Here is a 9,711-nt window from a genome sequence, read left to right on the forward strand (position 1 = left end):
ATTAAGTCCATTTTAAATAAATGAGCAGAAATCATTTCATTATGCATTTGAACAGCTCATATGGTCGTCATCTCATCTCGATATGAAGACAAATCGAAGAAAAGCTCATACTTATGTTGTCAATTTTTCTATCTTATCATGACTTATTGATGGTATGTTATACTTAAGGTCCGTTTGGTTCATAATCGTAATCCAAATCGAAATTGAAATCAGAATTACAATGATCCATTGTTATAGTCTGTCAGAAAGGAGTGAGAATGAAAATTAAAATCAACAAGAATAAAATTTCATTCCCAAGGGAAGGTAGAGAATAGCCATTTCCTCAAATAGAAAAATGCCATTCGGATTCCCATCTCAAATCCTATTCCTGCAAACCAAACGCATCCTTAACATCAAGAATAAAATTTGATTTTTTGTTCAAATGCATACACAAAAACAAAAAGACAAGTAGGTGTAAGTCTCATTCAAATAAATATATTGATATTCATCAGTCGTTTCAGTACAGTACGTAGTTTCGTTATGTATTCTAAGTTTCATGTATTGACACGTAGCACATGATAGGATCCAACTCTTTACGTGTCACAGCCCAGAAGTGAAGGGAACACCGGCAGCTGCAATCCAAGATCCTCCCCCCAAGAAGCTCCCGACGGTGAACTCTCCGGCCTCCTCAGAACTCATAACGCGATACCCTGGCCATGTGACTCGCCCACTGGTGCTTGCCCCCGCACCCGAGTTCATGAACTCCCCGTAGTACAAAGTGCTTAATGCAAAGCTGCCACTCCACTCGAGCCACCCCGCCGGGTCGATGAGGCTGTCAAGAGATGCCTTCATGAACACAGTCCTCGAGTACTTCTGCCATGGCCGTCCGAGGTATGTCTTGAATGAACCCTGCACAGCTCTCAAGTTCAAAGCGGCCGTGACACGGGAATTGTGGATTGAGATGCCTGTGTTCTGGTTAGGGTCTGTCCTTGCCTGAGCCGTTACCGTATTCTTCTGACCGCTCAGGGGCTTCCTAACGTAGATGTTGCAGTTCTGGAAGACAGCAGCGGCGTTTCCACAAATGAAATCTTGTGTGCCATAGATGTCGCAGTCGCGGTAGAATTGGCGCTGAGAGTGTACGTATAAGGTGTCCTGGTAGCCCTTGAAGCTGCAACCGTAGAACACTGAAAGATCAGAGCCTGAGCGGAGGGCAACTGCTTGGTGGTTCTGAGGTCCGGCTGAGTTTTCGAACGTCATATCACGAGCAATGAAGCCACCACCACTGACCACTGAGAAGACAAAAAAATCTCTGTAAGTAATTCTCCCATCTTTAATCTGGGTTGTACGGAAAATTGATTAAGCCACAGATAGAGAGAGAGAGAGAGAGTAGTAAGTAGATAGGGCAATAGCTACAAAAGGGTCACAGATGCTTCTTTATTCACGTGGGACCTTAAAAAGTCAAGGTTCTAATTCAAATTTGAAACTTCAAACGAGGGACCAAGTTTCTACTCTTATTCGAACCATGCAAGCCTAATGTTTATTAATTATCATCTCTTACCAGGAATTCAGTTGTTAATCCATGAAGAGAACTACTTACCAACTGTTGCCGATCGAAATGTTGTGGAGCCTTATTGAACGTTTCTACTGCTTGAAACGATAGTAGCATCTATCCCATCTCCAATTAACATGATGTTTGAGGCCCTGATCTCAACGTTTTCTTTGTAAACACCCCTTTTCACATATATTATAAATCTCGACCCACCTCCTGAAGCTGCTGCCACAGCCTCAGAGATGGTCTTGTAATTACCAGACCCATCGGCGGCAACCACCACATCAGCTTGTGAGGCTGCCCCAGATGACTGAAGAAGCTTCCTGTCAGCAGCCGAGACCCATGCTGGGAAGCCATTAGAAAGCAACCGGCGGTTACCACCTTGCCTGCCAAGCAGTGAAGCAGAGGATGAAGCTGCCGCCTTGTTTATGGCAAGCGAGTTGCTAACCATCTTGGAGAAATTACTCATCATAGAGGGAAGGGAGGATAGCCGATGAGACAAGTTTAAGTCCATAAACCCATTTCGACAGGTTTGCTCGTTGGTGAGTGCAGCACTCAGCCACGTTTGAGAATCGGACCAGCTCAAGGGATTCTTTGAACCCAAAGAGCGATTAAGCTGGCTAACTGTGTCAGCATAAAGCTCCACACAATCAGCCCATGTCATCTTGACCTTCTCATCAAAGGAGCTCAAGTCCATGGCCGAAATGAGCCCATGGGCTCGTTGGGCTTGGTCCATGGTGACACTAAGGGCAGCATCACGGAAACTGAATTGGGTTTTTCCGTCTAAGGTGACAAGATCATGTTTGGAACTCATGAAATATTCACATATTTCAGGGTATGGGGTTTGGCTACATGATATTGTATTTGCATCACCATTCACCACCCCTACAACAAAAGCAAGACAAACACTAAGAAGAAGACCAAATGCAAGCTTATCCATGGAAACACCCCAAGTTTGCTAATTTACTATATTGCATGTATTCAAATTTTAATGAAGCAAAGGCTCTTTATATAGGCACAAATTTGGCTCCAATCAGCAAATATTGGTGGTACATATTTGGACGCGTGGAGGGATTAGAAAGGATTCATGATGTTTACGTATGAAGGGAATCTATAATTCACATTTGAGTTGAAGAGATATTTGCTTCCAAACTATTAGGCTAACGTCACTGCAATTGCTCTGAGAATACATGTACAAATGAAAAGAACAAAATTGCAAGACCTGGGAGTCAGCTCATTGTAAATTAATATTAACTATGTCTTTCAAATGAGTGCGGATCTGCTCCTCACACAACTTACCTCATACTGAATTTTCACAGCAGTGCATCGGAACATCTCTCATATTTGTATTTACTATTTATGGGAGATATTCCGATATAGGATGGGATGTGACTGTAAGGTCAGTGTGAGGCGCATTTTCTAAGGAACAGATTCCAATTCCTCTCAAATGAGGGCATATATTCATTTGATTTTTCTTCTTTTCTTTTTTCCCATCTTTTGTGTTTGATCATGTGCAATATCTGAACTGAGGGGTCTGGCTTACAAGTTACAACCGATTGATTCTTCGATATGCTAGAAAAGTAGAACCTGATGGATCATATGGTTATAATTAATCCTGAAGTTAGGTGTTTAAAATAAGAGTTGCAGCATGATCAGTTATGGGGAATATCTCCCATTAACAATTTCGAGAGATGTTTCTAATACACGCTCACATGTTCATGTGGACACTCAGATGTTCATGTGGGGGCATTTGTGGGGTGAGGATGTGATCTCTAAATGGTGGTGATCAAGGAAGATTTGGCTCGATCTCATAACTACTCAACACGTGGAAAGGCAGTAGCTCGGCACAACAGTACGCCCAAGGCGCGAGCTCCGAAAAGAGGAACCCGCGGTCCGAACTCCCCACAAGGAGCCCGAGCTCTCCCTTGGACCCCGAGCCTTACAAACACAAAAAGCAACAACCCGAAACTGGCCTGTCTCATGGCAGTTCGGGCCACACCTCTATCCGAACTCGACTTCACCTCGCACACCACTCCAGTACTTCACCTCCGGGACGCCGAACTGAACAACCGCACCGTACTTGACACTGAAGGAGTCCGTATCTAGAGGCGGCGCACCTGACTGACTTGGGACCTGATGCTTGATAGCCGCACTTCAACGGCCACCTGCCATCATCACCTGCCACCACTATCTCCAATTACAAAGACGGCTCCGACAAAGAGAGCAGTGGCGGTTCTGCCCCAGTAGAGGTGAGGACACCCGAACCGGCAAAAGCGCAGAGGTAATCATACCCGACCTGACAGAAGCTTAGGAGTGAGTGCGCGAAGTGGCTATAAAAGGCTCTCTACCCCCCAAGAACGAGGTATGCGAACTTTGCACCATCTGGTTTATCATCTTGCCTTTGAGGATACTAACTTGAGCTTCAGAGCACTCTCACCGGGTCTCTCCTCGGAGATACTCGCTTTCTTCCCCATTTTAGGCACTTTCTGCTCCAGCCAGAGACAAGATCGTTGACAGATAGGACCAGCCAGATTGCGCACCATCAATTGGCACCGTTTGTGGGAAACACTTCTAAAAGCCTCCCTCTAAAACTCTTATAACCTCATTTTTCTAAGAAACCCCAACACTCATGGCTTCTTTCAGCAATGCCGGACGTAGCATGGAGATGAACACCCCCGGGGAACAATTCCTAGTCCTCGTGATGTGCATCGGACAGTTCACCATCCCCCTTCCGATGGATGGGATCCCTAGCCTGAATGCGCCACGAACAGTGGCGCCAGTGAACCTACCCACCGTGAACGTCCCCCTTCCTCTCCCTGTCGAGACAACCTTTACCGAACCAACTGCTGTCCCCCTGGCGACTAGCCAGAGCCAGTTTGACGACCTGATGCAGTGCATGCGGGTAATGCAAGCCCAAATGCAGCAGTTCCAGCAGCATCAGCTCCAGCAGCACCAAGTACTGCACCACCTCTCTCAGTATCACTATTAGCAGCAGCTCCCCCAACTACCTCTGAACCAACCCCAGCTTCCACCTCGGCACCCTGCTCCAAAGCCGATTAAGCCCTCCCCTCAGGGCGGACGCCTTCACCGAGGAGAAGCCTCCCAACTTCAGAACCCCTCCAAGAGCCAGGCCTCATCCCCGGACTTGAGGGAAAGAACGATCTCCCCCGCCTCGTAGCTCGTTGGCGGATCGGGAACCTCGCATGCCAAGTCAGCACCTTGGCACTCCAAGCCTGAGCTTCCGCCTACAGAGAACCGATTCAGCATCCTAGCAGCGGACTACCAACATTCTGGGCCCATCAAGCTCTGCAACACAGAGGCCAGCAACGCCAGTACCAGGCCCACTCAGCAACGAAGACGCTAGCGAAGTTGCCGAACTGCCACTCGTGTCTTGCTCGAGCTCAGAGGTAAAGAAGAGACAAGCTCAGACGAGGTAAAAGCTGCACCTATTTTCTCAGTTCCTTCCCTCCTCTCATCAGAACTCCTTGCAGTCCCCATGCCTAGAGACTTCAAACTCCCCCCTTTAGACAAGCATGATGGGTCCTTCGACCCCAACGACCACGTTGATGCCTTCCAGTCCTAGATGCACCTAGCAAGAGCTAGTGAATCGTGCATGTGCGTGGCCTTCACCACCACCTTTAGGGGGGTGGCCTGCACTTGGTACAGGAACCTAGCCCCCGGGTCGATAAGAAGCTGGACCCAGTTCGTCCAGGTCTTCACCGCACACTTAGTTACCAGCAAGCGGTGCCCCAGAACCGAGGAAAACATCTTCGGAGTAGTCCAGAGGGAAGGAGAATCCATCCAGGGCTACATCAAGCGGTTCAATGATGCGTGCTTGCAGATACCACGACTGGACCCCGCGGTGCAGCTCGCGGCGGCCAAGAGAGGAGTAACACACAAGGAGTTCAAATGGCACATCGTAGCTAGCCAGCCCACGACCGTAGCCGAATTTCTCAAGCTCACGAATAAGTTCATGAGAACAGTGGAAGAAATCAACCAAAGGACCGAAAGCGGGATCGAGAAAAGGAAGAGGGAAGGCGAAACCTCCAACCTAGTTGACAGAAGAAAAAACCCGGCTTGGGAGGCGAAGCCGAGCCAGCCGTTTCGAGCTCCCTTAGCAGCTCGAATGGACTACACACCCTTAAACGCGAGGCGGACCGAGATCTTGATGATGATCAAAGACGCCCCATACGTGAAATGACCACCTCGTCTAAAAGGGATCCCAAATGAGAGAAATAAAAACTTGTATTGCAGTTTCCATAGAGATCACGGTCATAGTACCGAACAGTGTAATAATCTCCGAGACAAGATAGAGGGACTCATCCATCGCGGGTACTTGTGAAATTTTGTACAACATAGCAATAATAATAATAATAATAAGACAGGTCGGCAAGGGGAGCACAGTAAGGATGCTCCCGAGTCCAGCGACAGGCCAACCGAACTGCCAAAAAAACAACCTCCAGAGGAGAGGCCAGTTCGGGGAACCATCCACGTAATAGTGGGAGGTTCGATAGTCGCAGGTTGCACTTCAGCAGCGGCCCGGGCATCAGTTCGCGAAGCTGCCAGAGAAGAGCAAAACCCTCCAAAGAGGCCAAAGACGGAGGAACCGATTTTTTCATAGAAGACGATGCGCGAGGAGTCCACTACCCCCACGATGATGCGCTTGTCATCAAACTAAGGATCAGCAACTTCGAAGTCAGGTGCGTGCTTGTTGATTCAGGCAGCTCAGCGGACATTCTCTTCAAGTCCGCATTTGACCAGCTTCAGTTGCAGAGAAGCGAGCTGAAGCCCGCAAACACTCCTCTGGTGGGCTTCAGCGGTGAGGAAGTCAGGCCCCTTGAGAAAATAACAGTACCAGTGGAAGTCGGCACATGGCCTTGTGCGGTCAGACTCAACCGCGATTTCCTGGTGGTTGCAACCCCCTCCTCATACAATGCCATAATAGGGTGGCCAATCACTCATGTCCTGCAGGCAGTGGTCTCCACCTATTACTTGGCAATGAAGTTTCCTATAGACTTTGGTGTGGGGGTAGCGCGGGGCGACCAGCTCGAGTTCCGCAAGTGCTATGTTGCCACCCTGAAGGGAAAAACCAAGGTGGTCGACGACCTCGAACTGGAGCGACCTATTGAGCAAGGCGAGGAATGAGTTGCACCCACAGAAGAAACGATCGCGAACCCAACTTCAGCTGTGGACCCAGCTCGGACGCTATAGATCGGTGCTTCCGTCCAGGAACCTCTATGAACCAAACTGGTGAGTTTCTTACTTCAAAATTTAGATATTTTTGCGAGGTCTGCTTCCGATATGCCCGGCATTGACCCCAACCTTATAACTCACAAACTTAATACTGACCTTGTAGTTAGACCCATTAGATAGAAGAAACGCAACTTAGCCCTAGAACGTTGGAGAGTGGTTGACGAGGACGTCGAAAAGCTCCTTGCAGCAAACTTCATAAGCGAAGTTCACTACTCGAGCTGGGTAGCCAACCCAGTGCTAGTAAAAAAGGCAAATGGCAAGTGCCCGAAAGATTGCTTCCCCCTCCCCAGAATTGACTGCCTAGTGGACGCGGCCTCGGAACATGAGTTGCTAAGCTTCTTGGACGCCTACTTGGGCTACAACCAAATCAGGATGGACCAGTCCGATGAAGAAAAAACCACCTTCATAACCAAGTTCGGCCTATACTGCTACAAGGTCATGCCCTTCAGACTAAAGAATGCTAGGGCAACCTTCCAAAGACTTGTGAATAAGTTGTTTTGGCCCTTAATTGGCATGAAAATATAATGTTATGTAGACGACATGGTCGTCAAGACACAATTTTCACAGGAATTAATACAAGACTTAGATTCTGTCTTCCAAATTCTGCGTCAATTTAGCATGAAACTGAACCCAAACAAGTGTGTCTTCGGTGTCATCTCGGGTAAGTTCATAGGGTACATTGTCAACCGGTGCGGCATTGAGACCAACCCGGACAAGATAAAGGCCATCCTAGATATGAGACCACCCCAAAAAGTAAAAGAGGTTCAGAGGCTAAATGACCGCATAGCCGCTCTGAGTCGCTTCATGTCCAAATCGGCAGACCGTTGTTTGCCTTTCTTTAAAGCAATCAAAGGCAAAGGGTTCGAATGGACCCGAGACTGCCAGCTCACATTCAACGAGCTAAAAAACTACCTCACTAGCATGCCGATCTTAACCAGGCCTGAGGAGGGCAAGGTCTTAGAACTGTACCTCTTGGCAAGTGACGAGGTGGTTAGTTCGGTACTAATAAAAAAAGTAGATCAGTCCAATGACCCATCTATTATGTTAGTAAAATTCTGCAGGGAGTAGAGACGAGATACCCGCATATAGAAAAGCTAGCATACGCATTGGTAATTGCAGCTCAGAAACTCCGCCCATATTTTCAGGCTCACACTGTCATCGTCTTGACTGACAAACCTCTGAGGCAAGTCTTACTCAAGCCCGAGGTTTCCGGTCGGCTGACGAAGTGGGTCATCGAGCTCAGCGAGTACGACCTCTAGTATAATCCATGAACTGCTATTAAGGCCCAAGCTTTGGTAGATTTTATCGTTGAGTGCATGTTCAGCCTTAAAGTCCCCAGGCCGGTTGAGCCCGAGATCCCCAGTTCGGGTGAGACCGGAGCTCCTACCTCGGATGCTGATCTCCGACAATGGAAAGCAGTTCGAAGATATCAAGTTTCAGGAATGGTGTCAAGATATGGGGATCCAGCAGAACTTCACATCGGTCGTGCACCCGCAAGAAAACGATCAAACAGAAGTAATGAACAAAGCTATCCTCCGCGGAATGAAAGCGCGACTAGACCAAGCTAAAGGGTTGTGGGCGAACGAGCTACCAAGTGTTCTATGGGCTCACCAAACTACGAAAAAAACCGCCACGGGAGAGACCCCCTTTAACCTCACCTACGGCACCGAAGAGGTAATCCCGATGGAGATCGAAATACCTACACTGCGATAAGAAGCATATGACGATCAGACAAACGAAGATGAGTTATGTACCAACCTTGACCTACTGGACGAGGTAAGAGACCTCGCGTACATCCGGACCGCAGCTTACCAGCAAAGAGTAGCTCAGTACTACAACGCCAGAGTAAAAAAATGGAACTTCCTCGTCGGCGACCTAGTTCTTTGTAAGATCATGGCACCCAAGCCTGGCATGGGCAAACTTGGACCGAATTGGGAAGGGCCCTACCAAGTAAAGAGAGTGCTTGGGGGGGCATACGAGCTCAAAACCTTAGAGGGCAAACAAGTACCCCGAGCTTGGAACGCCGTTAACTTGAGACGATACTACCTATAGATCACCAAGTGAAGTGGACTAAGTTGCTACCAGAGCCTAAGGGCTAGGATGCCGAGCTAACAAGGACCTCGGCATGGGCAAGCAAAGGCAAATAATGCCAACTAAAAGCTCAAGAAAAGTGCCAACAACGAACTAATAGGGGCATCGACATATGGTCAGTTTGGCAATATGGCTAGTTCGGAGGAAAGAGTGACCAACACTTAACAAAATGAAAATCATTCCATTGCAAAATACTTTGTGTACATTTTCAAAAAAAAAAGCCAATAACAACAAAAGCAAGCTCACAGGCCCAGAGATAGTTCTTCACCATCAGAAGGCACTTCAACGATACCCGAAGGTCCTACCTCGTCCTCAGAATCTGGCTCACCATCAGCAGCGTTGGCCATCTCCTGAGTAATGCGCAAAGTGGTTATGGCGCTAATATCGAGCTTGGGGTACGTATTCCAGATCATCCACCGGCTCAGTTTAAAGCCCCTTTTGTACGATCCCACCATCAGGTCGTCAAAGCGCGGTGAGGCGATATATTCATCGACGGCCTTCTTCTTGGCATCCTCGATGCCCTGAGAAAATATCTCTGTCCTCTCCCTAATATTCTCTTGAAGGTATTCAACCTAGTGTTGCAAGTCCAGCCTCAGGTCTGTCATATGCTTCACCACAACTCCCATGGCCTCGGTATCTCTCTGACACCTCGCCAGCTTGGCCTGTGCAGCTCGAGAAGCCACCTCAACAGCTCAAGAAGCCGCCTCGACAGCACAGGAAGCCTATTCAGTGGCTCGTGCCCGCCTCGAGCTCCTTTCCACTTGGTAGGTTGAAGAATTCACCTACCAAAAAGAAAAATAAAAAATGTTCAAAAGCAAGAAAGATAATGACAAAGAGAC

At 48.0% G+C, this 9,711-nt stretch overlaps 1 pseudogene across 1 annotated transcript; it reads right to left on the bottom strand.

Annotated features, from left to right (window-relative positions):
• Window positions 1-438: 438 nt before the first annotated feature.
• LOC148855156 (putative pectinesterase/pectinesterase inhibitor 6 pseudogene) lies at window positions 439-2,514 on the bottom strand (annotated as a pseudogene). Its single transcript, XR_016112559.1, has 2 exons — window positions 1,577-2,514; window positions 439-1,268 (listed from the first exon to the last, which is right to left on the bottom strand). The product of XR_016112559.1 is annotated as a putative pectinesterase/pectinesterase inhibitor 6 pseudogene (transcript).
• Window positions 2,515-9,711: the final 7,197 nt, after the last annotated feature.

The sequence above is a fragment of the Nelumbo lutea genome, chromosome 4 (assembly GCF_056320005.1).
Source record: "Nelumbo lutea isolate HS-2025 chromosome 4, American lotus-T2T, whole genome shotgun sequence".
Taxonomy (NCBI): Eukaryota; Viridiplantae; Streptophyta; class Magnoliopsida; order Proteales; family Nelumbonaceae; genus Nelumbo; species Nelumbo lutea.